A 26664-nucleotide genomic window follows, 5' to 3' on the forward strand; every position below is an offset into this window, starting at 1 on the left:
TCTATCCAAATGGAGTTAAGTTCTAACAACGATTTTGAGTGCTTTTCGCCGTTGCCTTATCTTGTCCAGCTGCAGACCTCCGCTCCGGTGGTCTCTGCAGGTATTTAACCCTTTGAGCTAAAAAAAAAAAAAAAAAAAAAAAAATCAAGGAGAGGTGGATCCGGTTCGGAATCCTAGAGGCGAGGCCTCTGAGAGCGCGCCGCCGAGCTGGAGCTGCCGTCGTCCCAGCGCGGCCACGACCTCGCCCTGCCGGCCTGGCTGTCAGAGATGCGGAGCTCAGGGTGTCAGGAGCTTCGCCGCCGGCCGCGGTTGCGCAGGCCCCGCGTCCCCCGCAGGCTTATGAGGAAGAAAGGGGGGAAAAGATCGCCCGGAGACACGTGAAGCCGAGGGCACCAACCCCGGCCTCGGCCCGCCGCGGCCCCGGGCTCCGGAATTTACAATCACGAAAGTTCTATTGTCCCGCTATTGGCTCCGGGGCCGCATGACATCATAGCGCTTGATTCGCCCCTCGGGCCGCGATTGGCCGGCCGCGCCATTGTGACGTCACGGTCAGCCCACGCTCTGATTGTAGATACCCGGCGCCTTCCTCTTCCCATCGCGGCGCTCCGTGGCTCCGGGGCCTCGCTCGCGCGTCCTCCTCGGCTCCGCCGGCCGCGGTCGCCCGTGCAGCCGTCGCGCCGCTCCGCCCAGGGCCGCCGCCGCCCCTGGACGACGAGGTAAGCCGTCGGCTCCGGGAAACTTCGCCTGGGGCCGCCGCTCGGCCATGACACCCGCGCGGGCGCGCGGCCGGGACGCGAGGGCTGCGAGCCGCGGTGAGGACCTGGGGCCGCCGGCCCGCGCCGCGCCCGCGTGGCGGAGCAGCTCGGCGGCGGCGGCGGCGGCGGGGCCCCGCCTGGCTCCCCCGGGCGCGGACGGCGGGCGCGGACGGCGGGCGCCTCGGGACTTCGCGCCCAGCCGCAGGCTCACCTGCTCGGCGCGGGGAAGCCGCGGGCGGGCAGGTGTGCGCCGTGACAGGCGCGGCGGGGACCCACGGCGTGCCCGGACCGCGGGCGGCGGCGGCGGGCTCCGGTCGGGAGGGACTGGCGGGCGAGGTGCGCGCTGCCGGGAAGCGCCCCGGAGGAGGCCGGGGCTGGCCCGCGGAGTCCCGAGCGCCTCGGCCGGGGCGCGCCCGCCCCCGCCCCCGCCCCCGCCCGGCGGCGCGGGGACCCTCCGGCCTCTCCTTCCCCGCCTCTGCCTCCGGGAGAGAAGCCCGCTACGCTAGCTCAGGGCCACTCGGGTCTTATTAAAACCAGAGGACTGCAGCTCGGCGGTGCTCGGGGAGGGATGAGGCCGGCGGGGAAGCGGGGGGCGGGGGGTGAGGGGGTGGGCGGGGACTCGAGGGCGACCTGGGCGGCCCTTTGGGGAGTCCCGGCGCGGGAGGGAGGGAGGGAGGGAGGGAGGAGGCGCGCGGCGCGGGAGCGGCTGGGAGCCGGCGGAGCCCTGGGGTCGTGGCGGCTGCCACTTGTAAGGAAAAGTGCCCCATTGCAGTGTCCACGCCTGCAGGACTGGCCCCCTCCGTGCCACATCTGTCCGCCCGCGTCCGAGAAGCGGGGGCGGGGGGGTGCCCGGAGCAAGAGTTGTTCTTTTAAAGCTGCCTCTTGCAACCCGTCCCTTGCTCTTGCACTTCTGGGGTTGGGTGGTGGTTTCCCGTTCCGACGACTCCAGTTCAGCTCATCTCCCCGCTCGCGATTGCAGATTTGGAGAATGCATCAGGCCAACTTTGTTGGCTCCAGATACAGGACGCTTCCACACGCCACTCTTCCCCGGTGGGGGTCCCGCACGGAGGAATCCGGTGCCTTGACGTACTAGCTGGGCTGGGGGACCCAGAGGGGCCCGCGGGGGGTGGGGTGGGGGTGCGGGATTGCGGCAAGCGTGAAATCTTCATTCTTTAATAACGGACCCGTTGCAAGGAAGTGCTTTTTTAGGGTTGTACGGAAGAGCTAATTGTTGTTTGTCAGATTTTGTAACATGTTCCCCTATTTGGTAGATAACCTGTTGGTTTGCACTTGTTTTACTTGCACATCTCGGCCAACAGCATTTGGTGCAGAATCTGCAGATGCCGACATCGCCAGTTTTGTGTTCGATGGCTGTGGACGAACACTTTTAACTTTCCATCTTCGGTTAGGAGTGAATCACTTTTTTTATGTAGTCTGCTCAGATGCTGCCCGGGATTCTCCCGGAAAGCTCCGCACTTGAAAGAGAAAGGTCGTTCATGTCCCTTCTAGGTTATTAGCCCAGATGATAACTTTACATCACCAAGGGTTTTCTTGTACTCTTTTGCATTTTCTTTTCTCTTCCATTTCTAACTGAACACTGAAAGGAAGATGCTATTGATGGCTACAAGATGGCTAATTTTACAGAATGTGGAACTTTGCTGAAAAGTGAAAGTAGAAAGCGTACTAAAATTTGTCAGATTTTTCAAGAAAAGTGTCTTGTAACTTCAAACGCTGTCCTCGTTCACCTGACTCCATTTCCTTACATACAAATGGATGTTTCCTGTTGCAGAATTTTTAGGATTTCAGGAGAGGATACAAATCAAAGCCCAGTTTGGAGTCCTCCAAATACTGATTCAATAAATGCTTCCTTATTTTTCTTCCTGGGGAAGGGGAAGTGAGATATAGAGGATGTGGCCAAGAATAAAGTGCAAGAATCTCAAACGACTGGGAAAATATTCAAAACTTTAGGTTTTCACAGGCAAGAATTCCAGTATCCCTATGAAGGCACTTTTGAAAATGAGGTAAGTTAGCTCATTCGCTGGGACTAGCAGAGCCTCGTTTTTTTTTCCTACCTGTCCTGGTTTGAGACCTTAATCTTTGAGTGTGTGCAAGGATCTTTCTTTCATTACCTTTTCTCTTACTTTTTAACATAGTTATTGATTGTCCTCCTGCTTCTAGAGGTGAGTGTCTTATTTCCAACATAAATTATACAAATCAAGGCAAAACTGTTTTCCTTCCTTTCAGGTAACTTTGATGCCCAAGTAGATGATAGTGTGACAGCTTTACTTTTTTATCTGGCCATACTATCCTTCCTTTCCCCTAAGAAATTTTTATTTCAGACAGATATGTGCCATTTATGTAACTCTATTAAAAATCTAACCCAGTTGGGATGCCAGGGTGGCTCAGCGGTTGAGCGTCAGCCTTTGGCTCAGGGCGTGATCCCGGAGTCCCAGGATCCCAGGATCCCAGGATCGAGTCCCACTTTGGGCTCCCTGCAGGGAATCTGCTTCTCCCTCTGCCTTTGCCTCTGCCTCTCTCTGTGCCTCTCTCATGAGTAAATAAAATCTTAAAAAAAAAAAAAATTGACCTAGTTAACTTGTCTAAGATTAACAATATGTCATCTTTCAGATCTACCTTAAATCTATTCCTTTATTTTTTCTAGGTGCCTTTTTAATTCATTGATTTGCCAGTTATGTGTAGTTTGTGTGTGTGTTGGGAGAGGTTATGTAAAAGTTGAATGACACAGTTCTGACTCCAAAAGTCTTCCTGAGTTCGTTTACATTTTAATCCTTTCATACCTATGCTAAATCTATACCGGGGACTATAAAAGGGGTCAGAAGTAGATTTCTCCAGGACTTGTGTAACTCTCGGAAAGCTTTGTATGGCAGAACTATCTATGTTAGACAAATCAGCGCTTACCACTGTAAGATTGGTTAGGATGTTTTCAGTACAGGAAACAGAACACCTGACTCAAATGGGCTTAAAATGACCACCTGACCTGAAAAGTCCTGAGGACAAAACTTTCTATCAGTGTCTCTGTAGTCCTTTCAGATGATGGTTATGTCCATAGGCTGATTTTGCAAGATGACGGCCAGCAAAGATCTGGATCCCCGTTAACATATTCTTATGTAGGAACTTCACTTCCCATCAACCTCCAAAGAGGGTCCTTGGCTTTGAGGTGATTAACTTAAGTAATCAAGTAATGGCTACTTGAAGTAATACCTATAACAATGGAAATCTGATAAAGGGGGGGGCGCATATCCCAGAGCTAAGGAAGAGGATTTAAATCTCATGTCACCTGTTGGGGTGCTACCATACCTTCAGTGAGGGCCAGTGTGGACATGGGGGAAGTCACCACATAGTGGACTAACTGTAAGGACTTCCAAGGATGTCAGTACCAAAGAGATGATTGGATTAAAATAAGTAGAATTGAATCAACATTTGAATGTAGGCTTACATTTCATAGAAGAATCTTACTGATTTGAAGAGATAGGACAGGCATTCCAGGAGAGAGGGAATTTGGAGAGCAAACATCTCTGGAGTCCTTGGGCAAAAAAGCAAGGAGGCCCAGTTGACTGAAGCTGATAGTGCAGAAGTGGAAGGTTAGAAAGGCAAGTCATTGATGATGATAATAGCTGTCTGTTACAAAGCTCTAATGTGTCAAACCCTGCAGTGAACACTTTATATGGGTTTATCCCAATTGCTATTAATTAGTACTGTGAGCATTCTCACTTTACTGATGAAGAAATGGAGGCTTAGAGAAGTTTAGACACTTGGCCATGGGCACAAAACATTCCAGCCCAGATCATCTTGAGCCCCTAGCCTGCCCTCTCTCCTGAGGTTACAGGGTAGCGCTGAAGCTTTTGAACTAGGAGTACATTATGAACATGGTGCCCTAGGAATATGACTCTTGGCAGAATGTGTAAGATGAATTGGCTCGGACTGTGGAGATGGGTTGGGAGGCTATTGGATGTGGCCAGAGTGGTGTGAAAACCCCATGTGGAACTACAGTTGTGAGCACAGACACATTCTACAAGATTATTTCTAGGATAAGATCTGAGACCTGGAGACCAGTGAATATGAGGGCCAACAAGATGAAGAACACTCAAGACCAAGTGGTAGAAGAAACTTAGTGTTACAGAGAAAGAAGAAGGAAGCTTTGCAATTAGGTGAAATATCCAAACGGCCCAGATATGTATCTGGACAAGCTCTCCCCCCCCCCCCCCAATTGGCTGTTGCCTTTCTACAACTACACATTTCATCTATTTTCCGACAGTTTTTAATATTTTAACATACCTTGGTAGAGATGTAGTTTATAATCCGTGGCATTTTAAAATCACTGCAGGCACTTCTCCACATTTTAATAATACTGAAATTGGGATGCTTCCTAACTTTTAATGAAGTATCATTGGTGAGAGAAGAAAAATACATTATTGGTAAAGCTCATGCAGCTGGTTGCTCGCAGAACCAGAAGTAAGAAGCAAGGCTTTTGGGGCTCCATCCATCAGCTAACTTATCTCAGCTTATGTAATAGATAAGAAAGTCAGTGATGCCTCATGATATAGGATTATAGTGAAGCATATGCATAGTAGTTCTTTATTGCAACTGAAGTAATTTGAGAAGATGGGAAGGCATAGCTGTTTAAGTCTGGGGCATCATTCTTTTTTTTTTTTTTTAATTTATTTATTTATGATAGTCACAGAGAGAGAAAGAGAGAGAGGCAGAGACACAGGCAGACGGAGAAGAAGGCTCCATGCACCGGGAGCCCGATGTGGGATTCGATCCCGGGTCTCCAGGATCGCGCCCTGGGCCAAAGGCAGGCGCCAAACCGCTGCGCCACCCAGGGATCCCTGGGGCATCATTCTTGTATAGAACCTGGCTACCATGGCTTTCTGTTCTGACTTGCCACCAACCATGAGAACATCAACTCTGGGTATTGGTCACTTTTTCTTTAAAAGATTAAGGTGATTTCCAAGTCCCTTTCAGAACTAAAATTTTTTATTTTCACTTTTGCCAAGATCAAATCCCTTGTTTCTGTTTGATGAGGGATAGAGAGTGAAAGTTGAAATCATTTAGGTCTTAGAAAGGAGATGTCAAAATTAATGGTGGAAGTTACAGTTTTGTCTTTAAGAGGTTAAGCTTAATGGCTAGAAATATTCTGGCCTACAAAGTGAATTGTTTAGGAAGATAACCTGACCTAATTTTGAGTATTTGTAGTCAAACCCCCCATTCACCCACGCAAATCCCCAATCCTCATTTGAACCCATAAATGTTATCCTTAGCAAACGGTTTGGTTCCCACTGGGCTTCTGCTGGCATATTTCCTGAGTGGGAACATTTTTTTTGACTTCCATAATTCCTGGAATATCCAGGGATTATGTGGTTCCTGGATATAAAATATTGGTACTTGGTGGGTGTTCTGAAAGACTAAATTCAGACCCTGTCTCCCCCCTAGCCCCTGTCATTTGTTTGAAGTACAGTGGTGTGTAACCTTCTTTATTAAATTAGACTTTTGTACTTTTGTTTGATGTCTTTGCTGACAGGGAGTTAGGAAATCATTTCTTTAAATTTTTTTTTGTTTGTTTTGTTTTTTTTTTTTTAGTGCTGGTATTGTCATGCTTTCTCTAGTTAGGAGAATAACCATTTTCTCGAAACACCTGTGATTTCTAACTATAATCCTTCTACTAGGTTGACACTCTCCACTAGCACATGCTGGTTACAGTTTCCATCTCTATGAAGTTCTACCTTTGCCCTTTCTTGTCCCCATTGTCAACAGTTTCACCCTGTCAGAACAAATCTTTATAAGCCCATACTAAAAAGATCTCATTAAAGCCATGTTGGTCTTTATTGTATCTGTTATGCTGAACGCCAGATTACCTGTTCTCCTCTTGTCTTGGCATAGCAAATGCTACCACAGAGTAATTGTTAAGAATTTCTCTTTCCCCAAAGAATAGTTCTCATGATGCCAAATTTGATAATTATTCATTTACTCTGGGAGTTTGGCAGTGTGGTGTATGTCCCTAGGGGGTAGTGTTCAGGGTACCTCTGCTTCAGTCTTTGGCAGAAGTAGTAAATTACTTTAATATTTACAGAAGTTGTTGATCCCTCCATTTGCCATGTTAACTGATATATATGTCTGTGAAAATTTGAGTTTTACTTCTTTTGGAACTTTTAAGTATTTGCCATGGATCTGAGGTACATTTATAAAAGCATCTACTATGCTTTTTAAAAGTTAGCAATGCTGTGGAAAGTGGATTAAAGAGGCTGCCTTTGAGGTTAGCAGCCACCCATCTGGATGGGGTTCCAACTCTTCCACTTACGGGTGGATAGAACTTTTAGATGCTAATACCTGTGCCTACTTTGGAAAGGTATTCAAACCATCAGTATTAAATGGGAAAGTTAAGTAGGGAACTGATTTTGATGATAGGGTAAAAAGATCTCTCTATTGTATAGGATGTCCATTGAAACATTGTTTATAATAACAAAAGATTGTAAGATGCAATAGAGTAAGTGTCCTTCAGAATAAATTACAGCTGGGCAATAGAAAACTTTGTAATTTATAAAAAGAATGAGCCTATTCCGTGGTATTATATGTAACTATTCAGTAGCCATACTAGGTACTTTTCTAAAGTGCTCTACATATATTAATTAATTTTGGCTTCACAAAACTCCACAAGGTAGGTACCCTGATTTTACAGATGTGAAAACTAAGGCACAGAAAGGTGAAGTGACTTGTTCAAGGCTCCACAGCCACTGGCTGGCAGAGCCAGGATTCAAACCCAGGCAGTCTGGCTATTGTCAGCCCTTAGCCACCTTGCTACACTGTAAGCTTGTGAGATCTAGGTAGTCATCTTTGCATTTGCAGCTCTAGAGATAGAACTAGAGGAAACAGTTGAGTTTCTTACTCATCATTACATTCTGAGAGATTGACGGCATAACCACAATAAGACTTTTGACAATAACTAAACGAAGAAAGCTAATAGAAAAACATTTATGATTGGCCCTTGAAAGAGTAACCTTTTGTTTCTTCTCCAAGTCCTTTTTTTCAGAATTCTGCACTTAAGCATTCTCTTTTTGGTGTAATCAGAAGCACGGAAACAGAAGAGCTCTATGATCATTGGTGTAAAAAAAAAAAAATCTGTAAGCAAAAGCTCAGTTGCCAGTAGGCTGGATGACTGTGACTGGCCACGGACATCCAGCATCAGTTTCCTCACCTGGCCTTTGCTCCAGCTGGGTTTGATTTACAAGCTGTATAAGACCTGAGAGGTGTGGGCTGGGAGGGAAGGGCACGCAAATCCTCTAGGGAGCCTCTGTCTCCAGCTTGTCTGATTTCCCTTGGACGGAGGTGTAAGTCATGTGCATTTTGAAAACATCTACTAGGTCATTCTGACACAGGCCCCGTTGAGGGCCACCTGTTCAGGTTCAAGATAGACACATTTATCGCCACCCTTAGTTCTCTTGGGGTTATTAGGCTCTTGAACCTTTTCATTTTCTTTCTGGGTTTGGATCAGTAGATCTGACAACATTATGATGTGTATAGGTTCCACAGTTTCTAAAATAAGAGAATCATAAAATTCAGAGTGGCCTACCTGTTAACATGGTCTGTGACCAGGTGGTAACTGTTGGCTTTGGACACACACTCTGTAGGAGAGATGAATAAATGATTTGTAATTTCTTAAAAATGCTGCATCGCAGCAAACTTTTTTTAGGTTTTTTTTTTTTTTTTTTTTAGAGAGAGAATGAACATGAGCAGGGGGAAGGGCAGAGAGAGAGAGAGGGAGAAGCAAGTTCTCTGCTAAGCAGGGAGCCTAATGCGGGGCGCATCCCAGGATCCTGGGATCATGACCTGAGCCAAAGGCAGAAGCTTAGCCAACTGAGCCACCCAAGTGCATCCTGCAAACTTTTTTTTTTTAATTTTTAAAAAAACATTTTAACTGCCTTTCCTTCTCATTCACCTCCATACTCAAATACCATTTGTAAAATGTGAGGGTTTGGATTCAGTTTAAACAAAGAAATGTGTTCTCGTGTCACATGCTTTATTTATGTTACACAGGCTTGAGTTTAAAATCTTCCAAGACTTCTCCTGGGGATTGCATAACCTATCTTTGTTAATTATGTTTTTCCATCCTCTTTTAATTTCAATTGAGGCTATGATGCTGCCTTTGTGTATTTGTATGAATTAGCTTGAAGAACATGATAATTTGCTTTGAATATTCAAGTAATCACATCAGTTAAGAGACTGCAATCAGATAAGAATTACAAGTAGATGCCCATAGCAGAAAAGCTTAAAAGCCCCTTAAATGTTTGTCTTCCAGCTATTTGCAATTGGCAGTCTGATTTAGATGTTTAGGAATATGAAGCATTTCTCAGTGTCTTTAAGCTTAGTCTTTAAGGCAACCGTTAGAGGCATGCAAAAGATCTTGATGTTCATGATGGGCTTTGGCCATTGGTTTTTTTTTTTGAAGCATGCTTGTAAAGGAGACAGTGGTTGCCCTGTGAAACAGGTCAGAGCTTCTCCGAAGTGCCCCTTAAACACAGTATCTCAGGACTTCTATGTCCCCAGGAGAATGCTATAAACACTATACTTGCTTCCTCTTCAGAGCAGCTCCTTTTTGTTTATGTGGCAAGGAGTGGTAGGTTTGGAATCGGCTCAGTGACCCCAAAGGAAGATGCCTTTGAATGCAGTGCATAGTGAGAGAGTTGCTTTTCACTGAACCTTGGTACAGACCTTCATGCTTGAGTTTATCATTTTTTTTTTTTTGAGAAATGGGATTGGCATATTTTAAAGGGCTTCCCAAAATTCAAGATTTAGATGAATAATTGCAAAGTGTTGTGGGAAGACCGGTCTCAGTGGGTGATGTACTTGACCATAGGTTTGACTATCTACCCAGTTTCCATCTCATTTATTTCTAATCCACTTCTGAGCTCCAGACTCAACTTCTTATCAACTAGGTTCACTTGGATGCCCCACAAACCTCTCTGTCCTGTTGGCCAGAATGGTCAGGAGCCCCACCATCCACCAGTTTGCCTACGCCTGCAAGCGTGGTATTCGGATCCTTCTTCCCATCAGCCACGTCCTTCTGTCCTCTGTTCCAGCTGTTAGTCAGCAAGTCTTGTCCTTTCGTGCTCCTCTCTGTCCCTCCATGGCCCCTTCTCCTCCCATCATCCTAACTGGACAACTACGGTTTCTCCCTGGCTCCTTCCTGGCTCCCCTGTGGTCTGGTCCCTACTCTCTTGTCACCATGGCATCCTGACATGTTATAGGATCATTTCACTCCATCCTAAAAGCTTCGTTTTCTCTTCAGGGCCATTCTTGAACCAGCTTCACTTCCTGCCTTTTTCCTGCCTGCACTTCTCGCTGAAAACACCACAGACTTCATTTCTTCAAATGTTCCTTGTCTGTTCCCATCTCTATTCTGTCCAGGCTGTATTTGGATGCCTCCTCACCAGTTGCTTCCCAGCAAAAAAAAAAAAAAAAAAAAAAAAACCACAAGAGCAAAACAAATTTAGTAGCAGAAAAAGCCCTGTTCTTCATTAGTCAAATCTCACACCCTAGATTCGTTGATCCTTTTGATTGAATCAGATGCTCTCACCTCTTCCTGCTTATATAACCTTGGTTCTAATACCTAACCTTTGTGTGCCTCAGCTTCCCCATTCTTTTTTTTTTTTTTAATTTTTATTTATTTATGATAGTCACAGAGAGAGAGAGAGAGAGAGGCGCAGAGACACAGGCAGAGGGAGAAGCAGGCTCCATGCACCGGGAGCCCGACGTGGGATTCGATCCCGGGTCTCCAGGATCGCGCCCTGGGCCAAAGGCAGGCGCCAAACCGCTGCGCCACCCAGGGATCCCAGCTTCCCCATTCTTAAAGTGAGAATGACTAGCACTTTCCTTTTCTCTCTGCTCAGAGTTTGGCATGTTTATCTCTGTGTCCTCGGTACCTATATACCATCAATCATGTGGTAGCTATCTAGCAATTATTTACATGAATGTGTCTCTGAAGATGTAGGTTTCAAGTATCAGTTCAGTAATCTGTGCTAATGTCTGTGTGAAGATGAGTATATCTCAGTAGCCTGAGAATACATAATACTTCACAAATGAGGACTCTAGCAGGGGACTCTGGAAAACTTGGCCTACCTGCCTGTAATGTTAACCATTTCCTACTCCAAGCTGAGGGAGAAGAGCAACAGTACAGACCATACAAATTGTTGGACATCCCACTTACCCGGGAGCGAAGGTGACACATGTAATTATTTTAAAGAGCCTTGCTTATTTGCATAGTACCTTGTAGCACATTCAAGGAGAATGTGCTATTGATAGACCACACTTGTGGCACTGTGCCCAAGGAAGGAGTAAGCGCCGGTGTTTTGGCATCCAGCTATTCCATGTAAAATAATGATGGAAGCTGGAATGCCTAGGTGGCTCAGCGGTCGAACGTCTGCCTTCAGCTCAAGGGATGATCCCAGGTCCAGGGATCAAGTCCCACATTGGGCTCCCTGCGAAGAGCCTGCTTCTCCCTCTAAGTCTCTCCCTTTCTCTCTCTGTCTCTCATGAATAAATCAATACAATCTTAAAAAAAAAAAAAGTGATGGAAGCTGACAACACTTTTTTAACCTTATTTTGGTTGGCCACAGCATTGCTTCCAGGTTGAGGTAGACTGTATAGGTTGGACAGAGCCTATCTGCGTCACACAGATAGGTATTAATTCATTCATCATTCACACTCACCATTGGAGATTCTTGTGTGCTGCCCTCAGCTGTCCTCAGCTAAGGAGCATAAATCCTGCTGTGACACATGACCGTACATCCACTAGCAAAGAGATTACAATCCAGTGGAAGAGGTGAGATATGTACTTGAGTCAACATAATTATTGGCACTACAGAAATGGCCATGTCTTTTTCAGTAAGGCTTGGCTGTAAGTGATGGAGATTTCAAAATAATAGTGGCTCCAGAGTGGGATCTCAAAATAAGGGAGAAGACTGTCTTCCATAAAAGATTACAGAGATGGTCCAGGGCTGGTTTAATCCTCCATAGGTTCACTTTTGGCTCACTGTGCATCAGGCTTGGAGTATGATATCACTGTCTTCCAGCCAGCAGGCTGAAGAGACAAAGATGAGGCAGAGGGATCATCCATACCTTGTCTTAGGGGAGGTCCCCAGAAACCGCCCCTAGATACTTTGCTTGTCTCCTTGGTCAGAACTAGACATGTAGCTACATTAAGCTGCAAGAGAAGCTGGAAATGTCTCAGTTGATTCTGGCCATCGGCAGCCAAAAGTCCTGCTACTCTATGGAAATTAGGCAGTAACTCAGTCTGTACCACAGACTGCCCACGTGGAATTTAGACTCACGGAGGATACTGATAAGTGAACAGATATCAGTACTACAGTGATGGGGATTATGTGAGTTCAGTGCAGGGTGCCATGAGAACAAACAGGAAAGGCACCTGATTCATAGGGGGAGGATCAGGAAAGGTTTGCCTGGAGAATAAGCAGGAATCTCATGGAAAGAAGAAATAGGCAGAATATTCTAGCAGAGGCTCTGAGGAGAGGAGCAAGGGGCTGGGGACTGGAGAAGCATGAGATGAACTGAAAAAGTGAGGAAAACCAAAGGAGGAAGCAGAGGCCTGATCATGTGGGCCCTGGGGGCCACACAGAGGAGTTTGGACATTTTCCTGCGGTCTTTTAACTGGTTGTGAGGAGGTGAGTAACCTATGAAGGATGCTTTTGGGTAGGGAGCAGTCCAAGACTGGAGGCAGAGATGATCCATTGGGAGGGAGTGCATTAATCCAGTTGAGATGACCAGAAAAGTGGCTTTGGGGAGGGAGAGAAGTGGATACAAGTCCTATAAGTTTCATAGAGTTTAAGAACTGGGAAAGAGGGGCACCAGGGTTGGCTTAGTCAGCTGAGCCTCCAGCTCTCAGTTTTTGCTCAGGTCATGATCTCATGAGCCCTGGGGGTGGGCTGTGTGCTCAGCAGGGAGTCTGCCCAAAAGATTGTCCCCCTCTCGACATGTTCTCTCTGTAAAATAGGTAAATCTTAAAAAAAAAAAAAAAAAAAAAAAAGTGGGAAAGAATTTAGAGATAACATGGTCTGCATTTTCACTTGACAAATGATGAAAGCAAGGTTTATTTTTTTTTTTAAGATTTTATTTATTTATTCATAGAGACACAGAGAGAGGGAAGAGGCAGAGACACAGGCAGAGGGAGACGCAGGCTTCATGCAGGGAGCCTGATGTGGGACTCGATCCCAGGTCTCCAGGATCACACCCTGGGCTGCAGGCGGTGCCAAACCGCTGCGCCACCGGGGCTGCCCGAACGCAAAGTTTAAAATTTAAATAGCTTGTCCAAGGTCACCCAACTAGCTGTGTGTAGCACCCAGAACTTTCTCTGCCTAAACTTGTTCCCTTCTATCCCCTCTGTATATGCCAACTTGGCAGAAGGGGCATTGTGGGTTTCTGAGAAGGCAAAGATGAAGAGAAGCTAAGTGGCTTTGGGTCTGGGTCTTACGAGACGACAGTAATTTGCACAGGAGAATGGAGAGGGCCTCTGGATAGAGCAAATTACGTAAGACTAGGTGTGTTTGGTGCTCCTGAGTTCTGCAGTTTGAGTACAGTCTTAGGGTGCTACAAGGAAGGTAGTATAAGACCATGTTGCAGAAGTTATTTTGAAATCATGGAAGCCTTTAATATAAGACTAAGTGGATTAGACTTAGCAACAGGAAGCCAATTAACACTTGGTATCAAAGGACTTAACATGATCTTGTTGAAAGCGAAGTCTGCATTTTTTTCTAACTTTCGCCTGCCTCGGTGCGTTGTATTAGGTGGTTGTGGTCAGCAGAATAGGGGCATCTCAACGATGGCTGTGTCCTAATTCCCAGCACCTGTGAAGATGTTAGGTTACAGGCAAAAGGGAATTATTGTTGTAAATAGAATTAAACTTGTTGACTAAAATAGGGAAATTAGCCCAGATTATCCAGGTGAGCTCAGTGTAATCACAGGTGTCCCACAATCTGGAAGAGGAAGGCAGAAGAGAACTAGAACAGTGGTGGCACAAGGAGACTTGGCCCAGTGTTGCTTGCTTTGAAGATGGATGAAGGGACCATGAATCAAGAAATGGAAGCAGGAAGAAGATTCTTCTGTAGAGCCTCCAGAAAGGAATGCAGCCCTGCTACTAGGGCTTTGATTTTAGTCTGATGAGAGTCATTTGAGACTCTTGATCTCAAATGTAGGAGAAATATGTGTTTTAAGCTCCTTAGTTTGTGGCAGTTTGTTAGAGTAGCCATAGAAAACTGAAATAGTGGTTTCAGTATTTGTTTGCCTAGTGAAGGAGAGATGTGCTCTAAGAAGGATCAGTGTGACAGCTTCATTTGTTATAGGGATTGGTGAGGAGGAAGTTCTGGAGTTCTTAGAAGACTCTTCAGGTAGAGAAGTGATGGGGTCAGCCTGGAGGGGGAAATGGTGAGGGTAGTGGGGTAGAGGTGGCTGAAATTGCCGAGGCTCTACATAGGACCCAAAGCCTGGGTGGCCAGGTATCCAGGGTAGGTGGGAGATGGAGGGTACTTATGGAACCAGACTCCAGGGAAGGTTATAGAGCCAGTAACAAATATGGGAATCAGAAGAGAAGATTATAAAAGAAGTATAATAAATTTAGTTTCTGGCTTACTGAGTTTGAGATTCAGGAACATCACATGTGTGTAGGTGGAGAGAGATCAGATGCAAACTGGCACTTAATGTCTGAGATGGGATGCAGGATTGGGTGTCATTGGTCATGGTTTTTATCTATCTGTTTCTTTAAATTTCTCTAGGGTAGAGACTCAGCAACTCTTTTAAAATCCAGTTATGTTATATTCCTTAAAATTAAGTGTTTCCTAGTGTTTTACTAAATTATTTTTGTGGCCATTTGAACCTGTATGACCTTAAATTTTTTAATAAACGCAATTAATACTAAATAACTAGTACACTTAAGTAAAATAAAAATAACATAATTCTATGACCCTCTTTCCATATTTTGTTCTGTGATGTAGGTCACCTTCCCAGAAGCCTCTGTGGTTCAAGTTGGTCTTTTGTCGCCTTCCCAGTCATTTGGGTCCTGTTTCCAGGTCCTGAAATTGTCAGATCTCCCTTACTGAGTAGGTAGAATGGAGCCCAAAACAAAACTTGACTTGTACTGAAAAAGGTGTCATGGATGCTTCTTGCTATATCATTTCCACAGCTGTTTTAGAAGTATCAATTTGCTGTTGAACTATGTATGCATCTATTTTAGAGGTGGTTATATCCTGAAAAGTTCTTGGTTTCCAAATTCCTTTGTTGTTCATAATGAGCTTGGTTGTAATGATTGAAATTACAGCCTATTTCCTGAGAAATGAAAGAGAAACCATTTCAGGGCAACTCTGTAAAACATATTGAGATTACAGGTTTTTTTTTTTTTTTCCATTTACCACATTGCCTTCCCACCTGTCTATTGATGGTGTTTTATCTGTTTGATCACTGTCCTTTACTTGATGGGTTTACACCATATAATTAGAGCTTAAAAGAAAAAAAGGAAGATGTTTCAGCAAAGACTGTACTGAATATAATTTAAATTTTTATAAAGCCTGTAAAGATATGAGGTATGAGTAATAAATGACTTCCATAAACCACACATGAAATCACTTTGATTTCAATGAGTTACTTTTATTTTATTTCCCAAAAAGGAAATAAGAGGTACCTGGGTGGCTCAGGTGGTTAAGCTGCTGCGTTCAGCTCAGGTCATGATCTTGGGATCCTGGGATCGAGCCCCCACATCTGGCTCCCTGCTCAGCAAGGAGTCTTGGTTCTGCCTCTCCCTCTGCCTGCAGTTTCCCTGCTTGAGCTCTCTATGTCAGATAAATAAATAAACTTAAAAAAAATTCAAAAACGGAAATAAGATTGCGCCACCTGGGTGGCTCAGTGGTTGAGTGTCTCCCTTTGGCTCAGGTTGTGATCCCGGGATCCTGGAATCGAGTCCCACATCAGGCTCCCTGCAGGGGAGCTCCCTATGCTTCTCCTTCTGCCTATGTCTCTGCTTCTCTCTCTCTGTCTCTCATGAATAAATAAGTAATATCTTTTTTAAAAAAAAAGAAATAAAATTGAAACAAGAGATCTCATACATTCTGATTTGACCAGTTAAACTTTGTTCTCCCTTCCCTTCGCCCTTTTTTGATGAATGCTAGATTATAGGTTGTCATTTACATTAATCAGTATCCCTGTAAGACAGAGCCCCCCAAACATCTAGAAAGCAGAAACTGAATGTGAGATAGTTTGAAGCTCTGTTGAAAAGGAGAGAAAAAAGAAAGTGTTGGTCCTTTTCAGTGCCTGTTAACTTTTTCCTTGAATTCTTGTTTCCTTGGTGAAACAAACTACTTGGCTTGTAGGCATTTCTCTGTAATGTTTTCCAAACTAAGAAAGCAAATAGAGAAAATGTTTTGCAGAGAGAAATCTACAAAAATACCTGCTCTGTGGCTGTGACCTACAGGTGAATGTGCTGAGCTCTGGGTGAAAAGTATGGTGATTCTTCAGAACAAATGGGAGTATGTAATGTACCTTTATAGCAAGTAAGTGTTAAGCTTCACACAAGATTTGTTCTCTCATTGACACTGCTCTGTTCCAAACAAATACACTTCAAACACTCCTCCAAGTGGAAGGAGTCATGCTTGGAGAGGTGAAATGTCACTCTTAGATACTTATTTTGGAGAAGAAGGGAGTGTCATGCAATTTTCTCCCTCTTTGTTCATACTCCTTGTGTGTCTCTCTCTGCTGATCTGCTTTTTCTTCCTTCAGCTGAGACTCTGCTTTCCTTCTGGTAATTATATTTCTATACAATGTCAGGGCCATACCTGCACCTACCTGACACCCCATTTAGAGGAAGAAAGGAGGTGAGCCCACAGGCTAGCCGATGATGCTGGGATTAGATCATGGCCAACCTGGAGCTTGGGGAGGGCTTTCTGTCTGAGCATGTCAGGGGAAGCTTTCTGTCTGAGGAGGCTGCGTTTTGAAGTTTTGAACAACTACCTACACAATGCTAGTTTGAACTGAATTGCAAAATGAGTCAAAGAAATGAGGATCTGGTGAATATTGGACAACTGAGGTGACAATGGAAAGTGTGGCTTTTTAAAAGGTGCTTTGTTGTGGCAAATTGAAGTCTGGAAAATGAATTTTTGACTTTGGTTGCAAGCTAGCATTTTCTCCTTCTATAAAAATATATAAGTACTTCAGTTTTTGTATTGTGGTTGATGAATAGAGTCTACTTGCAGAACTGCCTAATGTGATTGAGCCACAGGAAACTTGCAGCTCTCATTTTTTATGACTTAAAATTTTAGTTTTTGGTAAGTTTCCATGAGGTGTATCCTCATTTGGAAGGGGAGTGAGTATCATGCTTTGAATAGAGAAACTCTCAGAGTTTTTATGCCCACATAGTAATGTGAAAGTCACCTTATCCTGTCTGATCAGTGTTGTTTCTTTTCTTTTTTTTTTTAAGATTATATTTATTTATTTGACAGAGCAAGAGAGCAGAATCAAGGGGCAGGGGGAAGGAGAAGGAAAAGCAGACTCCCCACTGAGCAGGGAGCCCAGTGTGGGGCTTGATTAGAGGACCCTGGGATCATGACCTAAGCCCAAGGCAGATGCTTAACTGACTGAGCACCCAAGTGGCCCTGGTGTGGAGTTTCTCATCAAACCATAGTATATATAACTTGATGAGCTGGTAAGGAGTGAGTAAGAACTTAATTATCTCATGGGGTACTTTAAAATATATTAAGTTTCATTTGTTACTATTAGCTTGCTTTCAAAATGACTATATTTAAACAAGCTTCACGTATTTGAAGGTGTAGTTTTTAAACTCTATACTCGAAGTTAAATTTAACTCCCACTAAAATATAAAGACACACACTTTTTGAAGTTTATTTGGGATATTTGCTGTTAAATTGGGAAGCTACATTTATAATCTTTTTAGAAACAAAACCTTGTAAAGGGGGAAAGATTCTATACACAATTCTTAGTATATCAGCTCTCAAACTTTTGGTCTTAGGACCTTCACTTTTAAAAATTATTGAGAACTTCAGAGAGCTTTAGTTTATGTGGGTTATATCTTGATTTACTTTATTAGAAGTTATTTAAAAAAAACAGTTTAAACAGTAATACATCTAAAAATATGAATGAGCCCATTACATGATAACATAAATAACCTATATTTTCAAAAAAAAATAGTGTAAACAGGCATTGTTTTGACATTTTTGCCAATATACTATGCATCTGGCTTAATGAAAGACAGCTGGGTTCTTTAACCTGCTGCATTCAATGAAGTATTGCACATCACACAGTCTATGAGACATTTTATAATGAGAGAGATGAAATTAAGCAAGTAATCTCTTGGTAATAGAATACAAATAGTTTGGGTCCTATAGAACCGCTGAAAAGAGCCCAAAGACCCTCAAAGATATCTAGGCTATACTTTGAGAAACCCTGTTCTAATCAGATCCTATTATTTAATTTTTTTAAATTTTTATTTATTTATGATAGTCACAGAGAGAGAGAGAGAGAGGCAGAGACATAGGCAGAGGGAGAAGCAGGCTCCATGCACCGGGAGCCCGACGTGGGATTCGATCCCGGGTCTCCAGGATCACGCCCTGGGCCAAAGGCAGGCGCTAAACCACAGCGCCACCCAGGGATCCCTATTATTTAATTTTCAAATAAGTTCTACTTAGCTATGAAAACACTTTTTTTTTTTTTTCCTTATTTCAGCAGCTATTACCTTCTGAATATTACCTTCATATTTGAACATCATTAGGTAGGCTGGTTTGGGTCATTTTATCAAATAACTATGTGAGGTACCCTACTTAGAATAATATTTCCAAGTAAATCCATGTCCTCTAACAATCCTGGTTGCTTGTGTGGATGCTCATGGAAAACTGTAGTGGTCAGTTTTTTTAAATACAAAGCAGAAAGGAGTAAGTTAAGACATTAAGGTCTCAGTAGCATAAATAGCTTTTTAGATGTTCATTTTATTTTTTAATTTATCCCATTCTGTTTGCTATATATGTATTAATATTTAGGCCTTTAGATTGGCTTTTGGGGAGATTTTTTGAAAATAGCTAATTTATATTTTTGTTCCTGCATATTTGATACTATTTTTTTTAACTGCTGATTTTGGACAGTGCTTTTGCTTTAATAAAAATTTGCTGCATCATGCCCCACTTCTCCATCTTGTTCAGTTTCCTCCATTTAATCTTTATAATTTCATGTGTTAAAAAAAGGTTCTTCTAACCTTTTTTGTGTAGTCTGATCATGTAGAGCTCTAATTTGTAGGTAAGCACTGCATGTGCTTCTCTTTTATCTTACTCTAGAGGATTCTTTCAAAATGTTCCTAACCTCTGGTTCTATGATGTCTACATCAGGTACATTTTGAGCTGCACTATTTCTACATACCAAAATTTTTCCAGGAGATGTATTTTGCTCTGTTCAATATAGTAGCCACAGGTAGTTATTGAGTACCTGAGATATCACTAGTAGCGAAACTGAGGAACTAATTTTAATTAATTTACATGTAAATAGCTACTTGGGGCTCATGTCCCTCTTACTGGGCAGTGTGGCTCCAAGAGTGTCTGGCAGCCTCTTTTTAATGACTCATGCTTGGCTCATTCTTGACCTCAGTTTCTTGTGGGCTCATCTATTCATTTTTAGAAGAGGTTTTTTGTGTATATTTTGTCAGTTTTAGAAGTGTTACAGCAAATAGGCTTCACTGTAGGCTGCCTTATCACTGGAGAGAGAACTAGAGGAAATATTGGAGCTGAAGAAATGAAGGCTGTTGATGTTGGCTGCTTTTTATGAGGTTTTGAGATGCTTCTAGATGAGATTTGAGGGGAAAACAAGATTCAGGGAAGGATTTTTAGGTTGGGAAGGCTTGAACAGATTTGTCAGCAGAATAAAAAGGATCCTATAGACAGGAAATTGAAGGTAAAAGGAAATGGGAGTTAAATAAATTCTTGAACGAAGCAGGAAAGGATCCAGAGTACAGGAGGAGGATGGAAAGCCACTCTTTATGAATTGGAAGGGGAAAGAATGACTTTTTTTTTTAAGTATTTGATTTTTTTTAAGTGAAAGTCACATAATATTACTCATTTTAAAGTAGACAATTCAGTGGCATTTCAACCACAGTGCTGTGCTCCCATCACTTCTAATTCCAGAACATCTTTATTAACCCCTAAGGGGACCTTGGGCCCATTAGTGGTCACTTTGTTCTCGCTGCCCCCACAGCCTTTAGGCAACCACTAATCTTTGTGTTTTTATGCATTTGCCTGTTCTGCCTATTTCTTATAAGTAGAATTAGGCAACATGTGTAACCTTTTGTATCTGGCCTCTTTCATTTAGTAGCATAATGTTTTTGAGTTTCATACAGGTAGCCTCTGGTAAAAAGTGACATAACTTAAGGAGAAGTTGTTTTTAGGAATTCATCTTGACATTCTGAGCCGCAGCAAAATCTACAGTTCATCCAATTGGAGTCCCCTAAGCTTAAGGCTCCACAGAGGTGGATGCAGCATCAAGGATTTTTGTGGAGGGGCAGCCAGGATGGCTCAGCAGTTTAGTGCCACCTTCAGCCCAGGGCATGATCCTGGAGACCCGGGATCGAGTCCCATGTCGGCCTCCCTGCATGGGGCCTGCCTGTGTCTCTGCCTGTGTATTCTCCCTCTCTCTCTCTGTCTCTCATGAATAAATAAGTAAATTTTTTTTTTAAAGGATTTTTGTGGAATGGCTGACTGTGAGGTCCATTCTGAGCCGGGAAACGCACTCCCAAGGGGCCGGAGCTGGGACGGTGAGATCAGAGGTCTGAATGGTGATGGTAATCACCAGAAGCAAAAAATCCCATTGGGGATTGGGGAAGAGGAGTGAATACAAAGATACTTCTTTTTTTTCTTTTTTTAATAATAAATTTATTTTTTATTGGTGTTCAGTTTGCCAACATACAGAATAACACCCAGTGCTCATCCCGTCAAGTGCCCCCCTCAGTGCCCGTCACCCATTCACCCCCACCCCCCGCCCTCCTCCCCTTGCACCACCCCTAGTTCGTTTCCCAGAGTTAGGAGTCTTCATGTTCTGTCTCCCTTTCTGATAATTCCTACCCATTTCTCTCCCTTCCCTTCTATTCCCTTTCACTGAGAATAGATGTCAAAACAGGAGCCCATCCAAAGTGGGGGTAATCCCTTGTTTGTAAGTCAGGGCCACCCAGAACTGCTCGCTGCAGTGAGCGGGTGGTCAAATCCAAGTTTCTAAGGAGGCAAGTGAGGTGGAAGGCTCTATAATTGTGGCCTGCTGGGTAATGATGCAGCCCTGCTGCTCTGAGGGCTGCTCACTCAGTTGGAAGCAGGGTGGTGGGAAGCAGATTGGGAGTTCTTTCTGCGTCTCTGAAGTTGAGTCAGCCATTTTGGTTGTCACTGAGATTAGTGATGGTGTCCAGCATGTTGGCAGCAGGGCCACCGCAGAGCCCAGCTATCTTCTCCTATTTCCAGAATAAAGTTTTAAGGACTTACTGGCTTTCATAGTCTTCCGCATTTGATCTCTCCAGCCTCACAACACAGCATACCACCTGTTGCACAGATAGATCATGGATATCCCCCTGTGTGCCAAGCACTGAGCTGATGGTACCTGGTGTACCAGACCAGGCATAGTTCTCAAGGACTTATATACTAAGTGTTAATTTGTATTTGGGATGTGATTGGATAGTAAACTGAAAGTCCTAACCTAGTCTTGGACTTGGGGAGAGGAGTCAGGGAAGATTTCTCTGGAGTAACCAATCTGTTATAGGAGGGTTGCAGCATACATAAAGGGAAGCAGGAGGGAGAGCATGTGGATGAGGGCGGCTTCCATGCATAGGATCTGCCAGAGTAAAGGTTGCAGTGGAGAAGGGGGAAGGAAGTGGGTGTGGTTGGGGGGCAGAGCATTGGAGGGGAAGGCAGAAACTGAGCTAGAAGCTGATGTGAGCCAGTACATGAAGAGGGCACTAAGCAAAGTGAGGAATTGTAGATTGTATTCAAGATCAAGGGACACGGTTGAGATGCTTCAGGCAGGAGCAGCCTGATCAACTTTGGTGGCTTAAAAATACTCTGGTGCAGTGTGAGGATGGATGGGAGGGGACAGGAGTGGATGTTTGGAAGCCTACTGAGGGGGCAGGGGGTGTCCATATGAAAGAAAATGGTGCCCTGGTCTGGAATTGTAGCACAGATGGGAAGAGGATATTGATAAGGAATGTGGGAGATGGCATCAACAGGTGAGGAGGTGACTGGAGTGCTTTGGTACCCTGAGCCTTCTTCCTACTGTCTCCTTTCATGCCTCCATGTCTCTTTCTGTGCTGTGTCTTCAGCTTGAAACACCCACTGACACTCCACCTCCTTGGCCTTCCGGCTTGTAAAATCCTTAATAACCTGGTCATATGTCACTTTTGTGAAGGCTTCCCAGTGTCCTGTTCAGAAGCAATCCATTTAACAAATACTTGTGGGGCTCTCACGTGTTTTAAAGTGCTATAGCTCGGGATCCCTGGGTGGCGCAGCGGTTTGGCGCCTGCCTTTGGCCCAGGGTGCGATCCTGGAGACCCGGGATCGAGTCCCACATCAGGCTCCCGGTGCATGGAGCCTGCTTCTCCCTCTGCCTGTGTCTCTGCCTCTCTCTCTCTCTCTCTCTCTGTGACTATCATGAATAAATAAAAAAAATTAAAAAAAAAATAAAGTGCTATAACTCATTGCTGACTTGATTTTCTAGTGAAGGTATAGAGTGTTATCACCTGCAGGTCAGCTATGGGGCTACTTGAAAGTTGAGGTAAAATTGGAGACATTCCTCAGGCCCACCCAGTATTGTAGTTCTTCCCAGAGTATGACATCCCACTCCCCTCTCCATGCCTCGGTATTTGGAATACCCTTCCCTCAATCCTTGGCCTACCCGTATGCTACTAATCTTGTGTCAGGTCAAGCCACTGCTTTGTGGAAGCCTCTCAATGTCCCAGCCCCAGATCTCTTCTTCCTCACCATAGCCCTCACCCCTTTGGCTCTCCTCTTACCTGGTGCTTTTGTGGTGTTAACTTTACATGTATATGTGATTCTTGTTATATTGGACAGTTACAGACTCTGAACAAGTCCACTCCATCCAAGAGAGTGCCTGTAAATAGTTCATATGTATAATTATCTACACATGGTTTATAATCTTCATTAAATTCCCATGAGTAAGATATGGGCACTTTAAAAAGAAAAAAAAACAGCATTTGGTTATACATTTGGCTTATGACGTGGTATGGAGTAGCAGCCTAGAATTTGTTTCAGATTTAAGAATAATGCCCAAGCGATTCTACTTTGCTGTATCTTTCCATAAATTGTTTTGTGCTTGGAAAGGACATCTAAACACCTGAGAAGTTGGTCAATAGTAAATTGAGTGGGAAACAAATGGCATTTTGGAAGAGGAGTTGTAAACTGACCTTCCTGAAAGAACTTAACCGTGGGATAGGATTTTCACGTTAGAAAGTAGGCCTGGAGGGTGGGGCAAAGTCGGGAGACTTAGGTAGCCTTTAATACAGTGGTTCCCTGCCTTTTCTCAGCCTAAGTGGAGTAGGATTAACTGTGTCTAAAGAATGTCCTTGGCTTTAGGGTAATCTGTACTCCCAGCCATTGAAGAGAGGTGGGGGTTATTTATGAAGGCCTTTTCTTGTGGTTGCACATCTCTGGAAGGTCTTCCATATGTCCTACCTCAAGCTAATACTCTTTTATCTTCATTAGAGATAAATTTTGATTTTTTTATGATAACTCATCCTTCAACTTTTTTGTATTGCCAAAGCTTAGTTATTCCAAACTCATTGCCATAGGCCTGTTTTTTTTAATCTTTTAACTGAACATATCTATGTTTTAAAAGTATTTCAATGACATAAACTTATGTAATTAGTGTCTAGAGGTAAGATATATCTGTAATCTTTTTACACGCCTGCGCATCCATATTTTAAAGGGTTATGGGAAAAACTCATTATTCATCTTGGCTCTAGAAACTGACAGGTACTGAAAACGATGGACACATCTCTCATTCCCTGTCATGTTATCCTCCTGAACACCCTTACCAGAAGTTTCCACTTTTTTTTAGTTCTAGCCTGGCTGAAATCACATTATCATTATGATTTACTTTTATGTCATTTCTGCTACCTGAGAATTAATATGACCTCATTTATGCTGTCTATAGGGCACCAAACTCTTCATGATGAATCACTTAAATGGAGAAGAAAACCTAAATCAAATGTATGTCACAGAAGCATTGCCATCAGTTGTAATCCTCTGCTCACTGACACTGATGTACACCATTTTCTTGGTGTTAGGTTGCCTTGGGCATACATGCTCCTCACAAAGGCTTACATTATTATGTAGGACCCAGCAGTGGGTTACAGTTATTTGTGGATTGCTATTTTGATGCACTTGCTCAATTTCCTAGCAAAGTTCAACTCAGTGTAATGTCACTACAGGAGGCAGTTAAGAGCTCAAGTTGTGGGAACAGATGGCCCAGGGTTTGACACCCCTGAAGCAGGCACAGGCTCAGTGATAGTGTGCAGTAATGTCTAGTATGTGAGCCTTTATTTCATTTTCTGTAAAGTAAGAAAAATAACCCTTTACAAGGTTAATGAGAAGATTAAATGGTGCCTGTGAATGCATGCATGATACCATGCTTAGCAGTACTAAGTGTCCAGGGTTAGTTACCATTATGATTATCATTGTTGTGTTTTCTATTTTTAATGATGTTGCCATCCTGAAGCCGGGGACTCTCTAAAGGAAGAATATTATGGTTTCATAATGAAATCCTCTTAACTCATTAGTGAGGCGTTACAATCTATAATGATGGGAGATTTGTTTGATGCCGGCACAAATTAGGCCAGAGTTAATGCCCTTTCATCCCATTAGACCTTGGATAGCTTATCCCAGTGTCCGCCCGACATTTTGCTGATCAAGTTTTCCTTTCATTGTGACTTAACTCTTGGATAGTATGCCACTTGTCGTCATGAGAATTTTTGTGACCCAAGTAGGAGTTGGTTCATTCTAAATGGAAGCTGTTGGGCCCTATGCCACTTATTTATTCTGGATGTGGTGACTGAGCTAAAAGGAGGCAGGAAGACTCTTTGGGGTTTCTTATTTGTGTCCTCTGAAATTCATATGAAATTTCTCTGTGAGCAAGTCAAAATATTTTTCTGTTTGCTCAGTTCTTCCACATGGGATTAGAAAAATCAGGCTGTTTTATGATACTTTATTGACAGTACTAGTAATGACATAAACTGAATTTGGCTGACTCTGGTACTGATTAGCAAAAATGGCCTATGTTTTGCAAAATGTTGTGTGCACAGTTAAAAAACCCAACTGGGAGTCTTTGTATTTCAAGTTGTTAAATACATAAAACATTTGGGTTTTTTGGTTATTTTTTTGTTTTTTGTTTTTTGGTTTTTGGTTTTTTTTTTTTGTTTTTTTGTTTTTGGTTTTTGGTTTTTGGTTTTTTAAGCATTTAGTTAAAGCTAGTTTCATGAGCCTATCTCACTCTAACCAAATTTACTGTTCTTTACAGGACTCCTTTGTGGTTGGTAGATTCCATTTCTTTTTTTAAAGTCCATGTCCCTAGACAAAATAGATACATATTAGCAAATGCTTTCACTATGCTTTTTAAAAATCCACGCTTGTTCTCAAGGATCACTGTTGTTTATGTAAAATGTAATGCTTCTCTTAAAGGTTTTACAAATTGGTAACTAGACTTACTAGTTCCTTGGTTTGAACAGGAATTTTTGTGGAATGCAGACAGTTCCACTTACTAATAACCTGAGAGAAAGATTCCTAACAAAGTGACCAATTAACAAATACCAGCTTCTTATATTCATAAATTAATCCTTTAGAAAGTGGAGGATGCACAGTATTTATTTATTACTCATTTTTATGTTTTGAGCATTATCTAGAGACTCTTTTTTAATCCAGATTTTCAGTGTGTAATTCATTCAATGTGTTTATTTAGCCATTGGGATTTCTGTAGGATTTATAGATATATATGAAGAGCATTGTATATTAGACTAAATTGGTGAAAAAAATCTTTTTTCCTTGAGGTTGATTACCTAGTCCTGGCCAAGATACAATTATATAGCTACTCATGTAGATCCTGCTCCTGGGGATGTTATAAGTAAAAATGTTTTGGAGAGAAATTTTGCAATATATGTTGACCCTTCAACCAATTTAATTGGCAATTTCTGAGACTCTCACTCAAGGAAAATAACATATGGCTAAAGTTTTATGTGCAAAGATGTTCATTGCAATATAATTTAAGAATAGTAAAAATTGGAAACAGATTAAATGATAATAGGGCAGTAATTAAAGCATTTATATTAATACTGTTCTAGAACTCAGATTCCTGAAGGAAATGATTGCTACAGCACCAAAATCCAGGATTGCAAGTATGTGCTATTTTAAAGCATAAAAAAAGAAATAGATTCATATTTTAAATATTTGTATGTTTATTATAGAATATTAGCATAGCTCCATGCTAAATGCTCTACATGAACCATCTCACTTGAAGGTATTATTTTTGGTCCCATTGGAAGGGAATATTCCAGGTGAGGAGGCTGAGGCTGTCAGAGGTCAAGTTGTTCACCATCACTCTGTTAATAAGTAGTGGGAGGGGAACGTGAATTCTGCAACATTCCAACATTCTTGGTTGCTTTTTGTCTTTACTTTAAAATGATACAAAAAAAACTTTACAGATTTTCTGCAGCAAACATCCCTTTTTAATTTTTACTGTAACATTGGGGAGGGAGTAGATGTGGTTAAAAGAGCAGGTCTGCTGTTGGTGTGGCTTTGGAGAAGTGACTCCACGCTCTTTGCCTCAGCGTACTCTATCTGTGCAGAGGGATGTGTGG

At 43.0% G+C, this 26664-nt stretch overlaps 1 protein-coding gene across 1 annotated transcript in view; it reads left to right on the forward strand.

Annotated features, from left to right (window-relative positions):
• Positions 1–571: 571 nt before the first annotated feature.
• Positions 572–26664, forward strand: part of ELOVL5 (ELOVL fatty acid elongase 5) — a 75292-nt gene continuing 49199 nt past the window's right edge. Inside the window, exon 1 of the mRNA XM_077903642.1 lies at positions 572–716. The gene's annotated coding sequence lies outside the window, so the exon portion shown is untranslated. The remainder of the gene's footprint in view (positions 717–26664) is intronic.

The sequence above is a fragment of the Canis aureus genome, chromosome 7, assembly GCF_053574225.1.
Source record: "Canis aureus isolate CA01 chromosome 7, VMU_Caureus_v.1.0, whole genome shotgun sequence".
Lineage (NCBI taxonomy): Eukaryota > Metazoa > Chordata > Mammalia > Carnivora > Canidae > Canis > Canis aureus.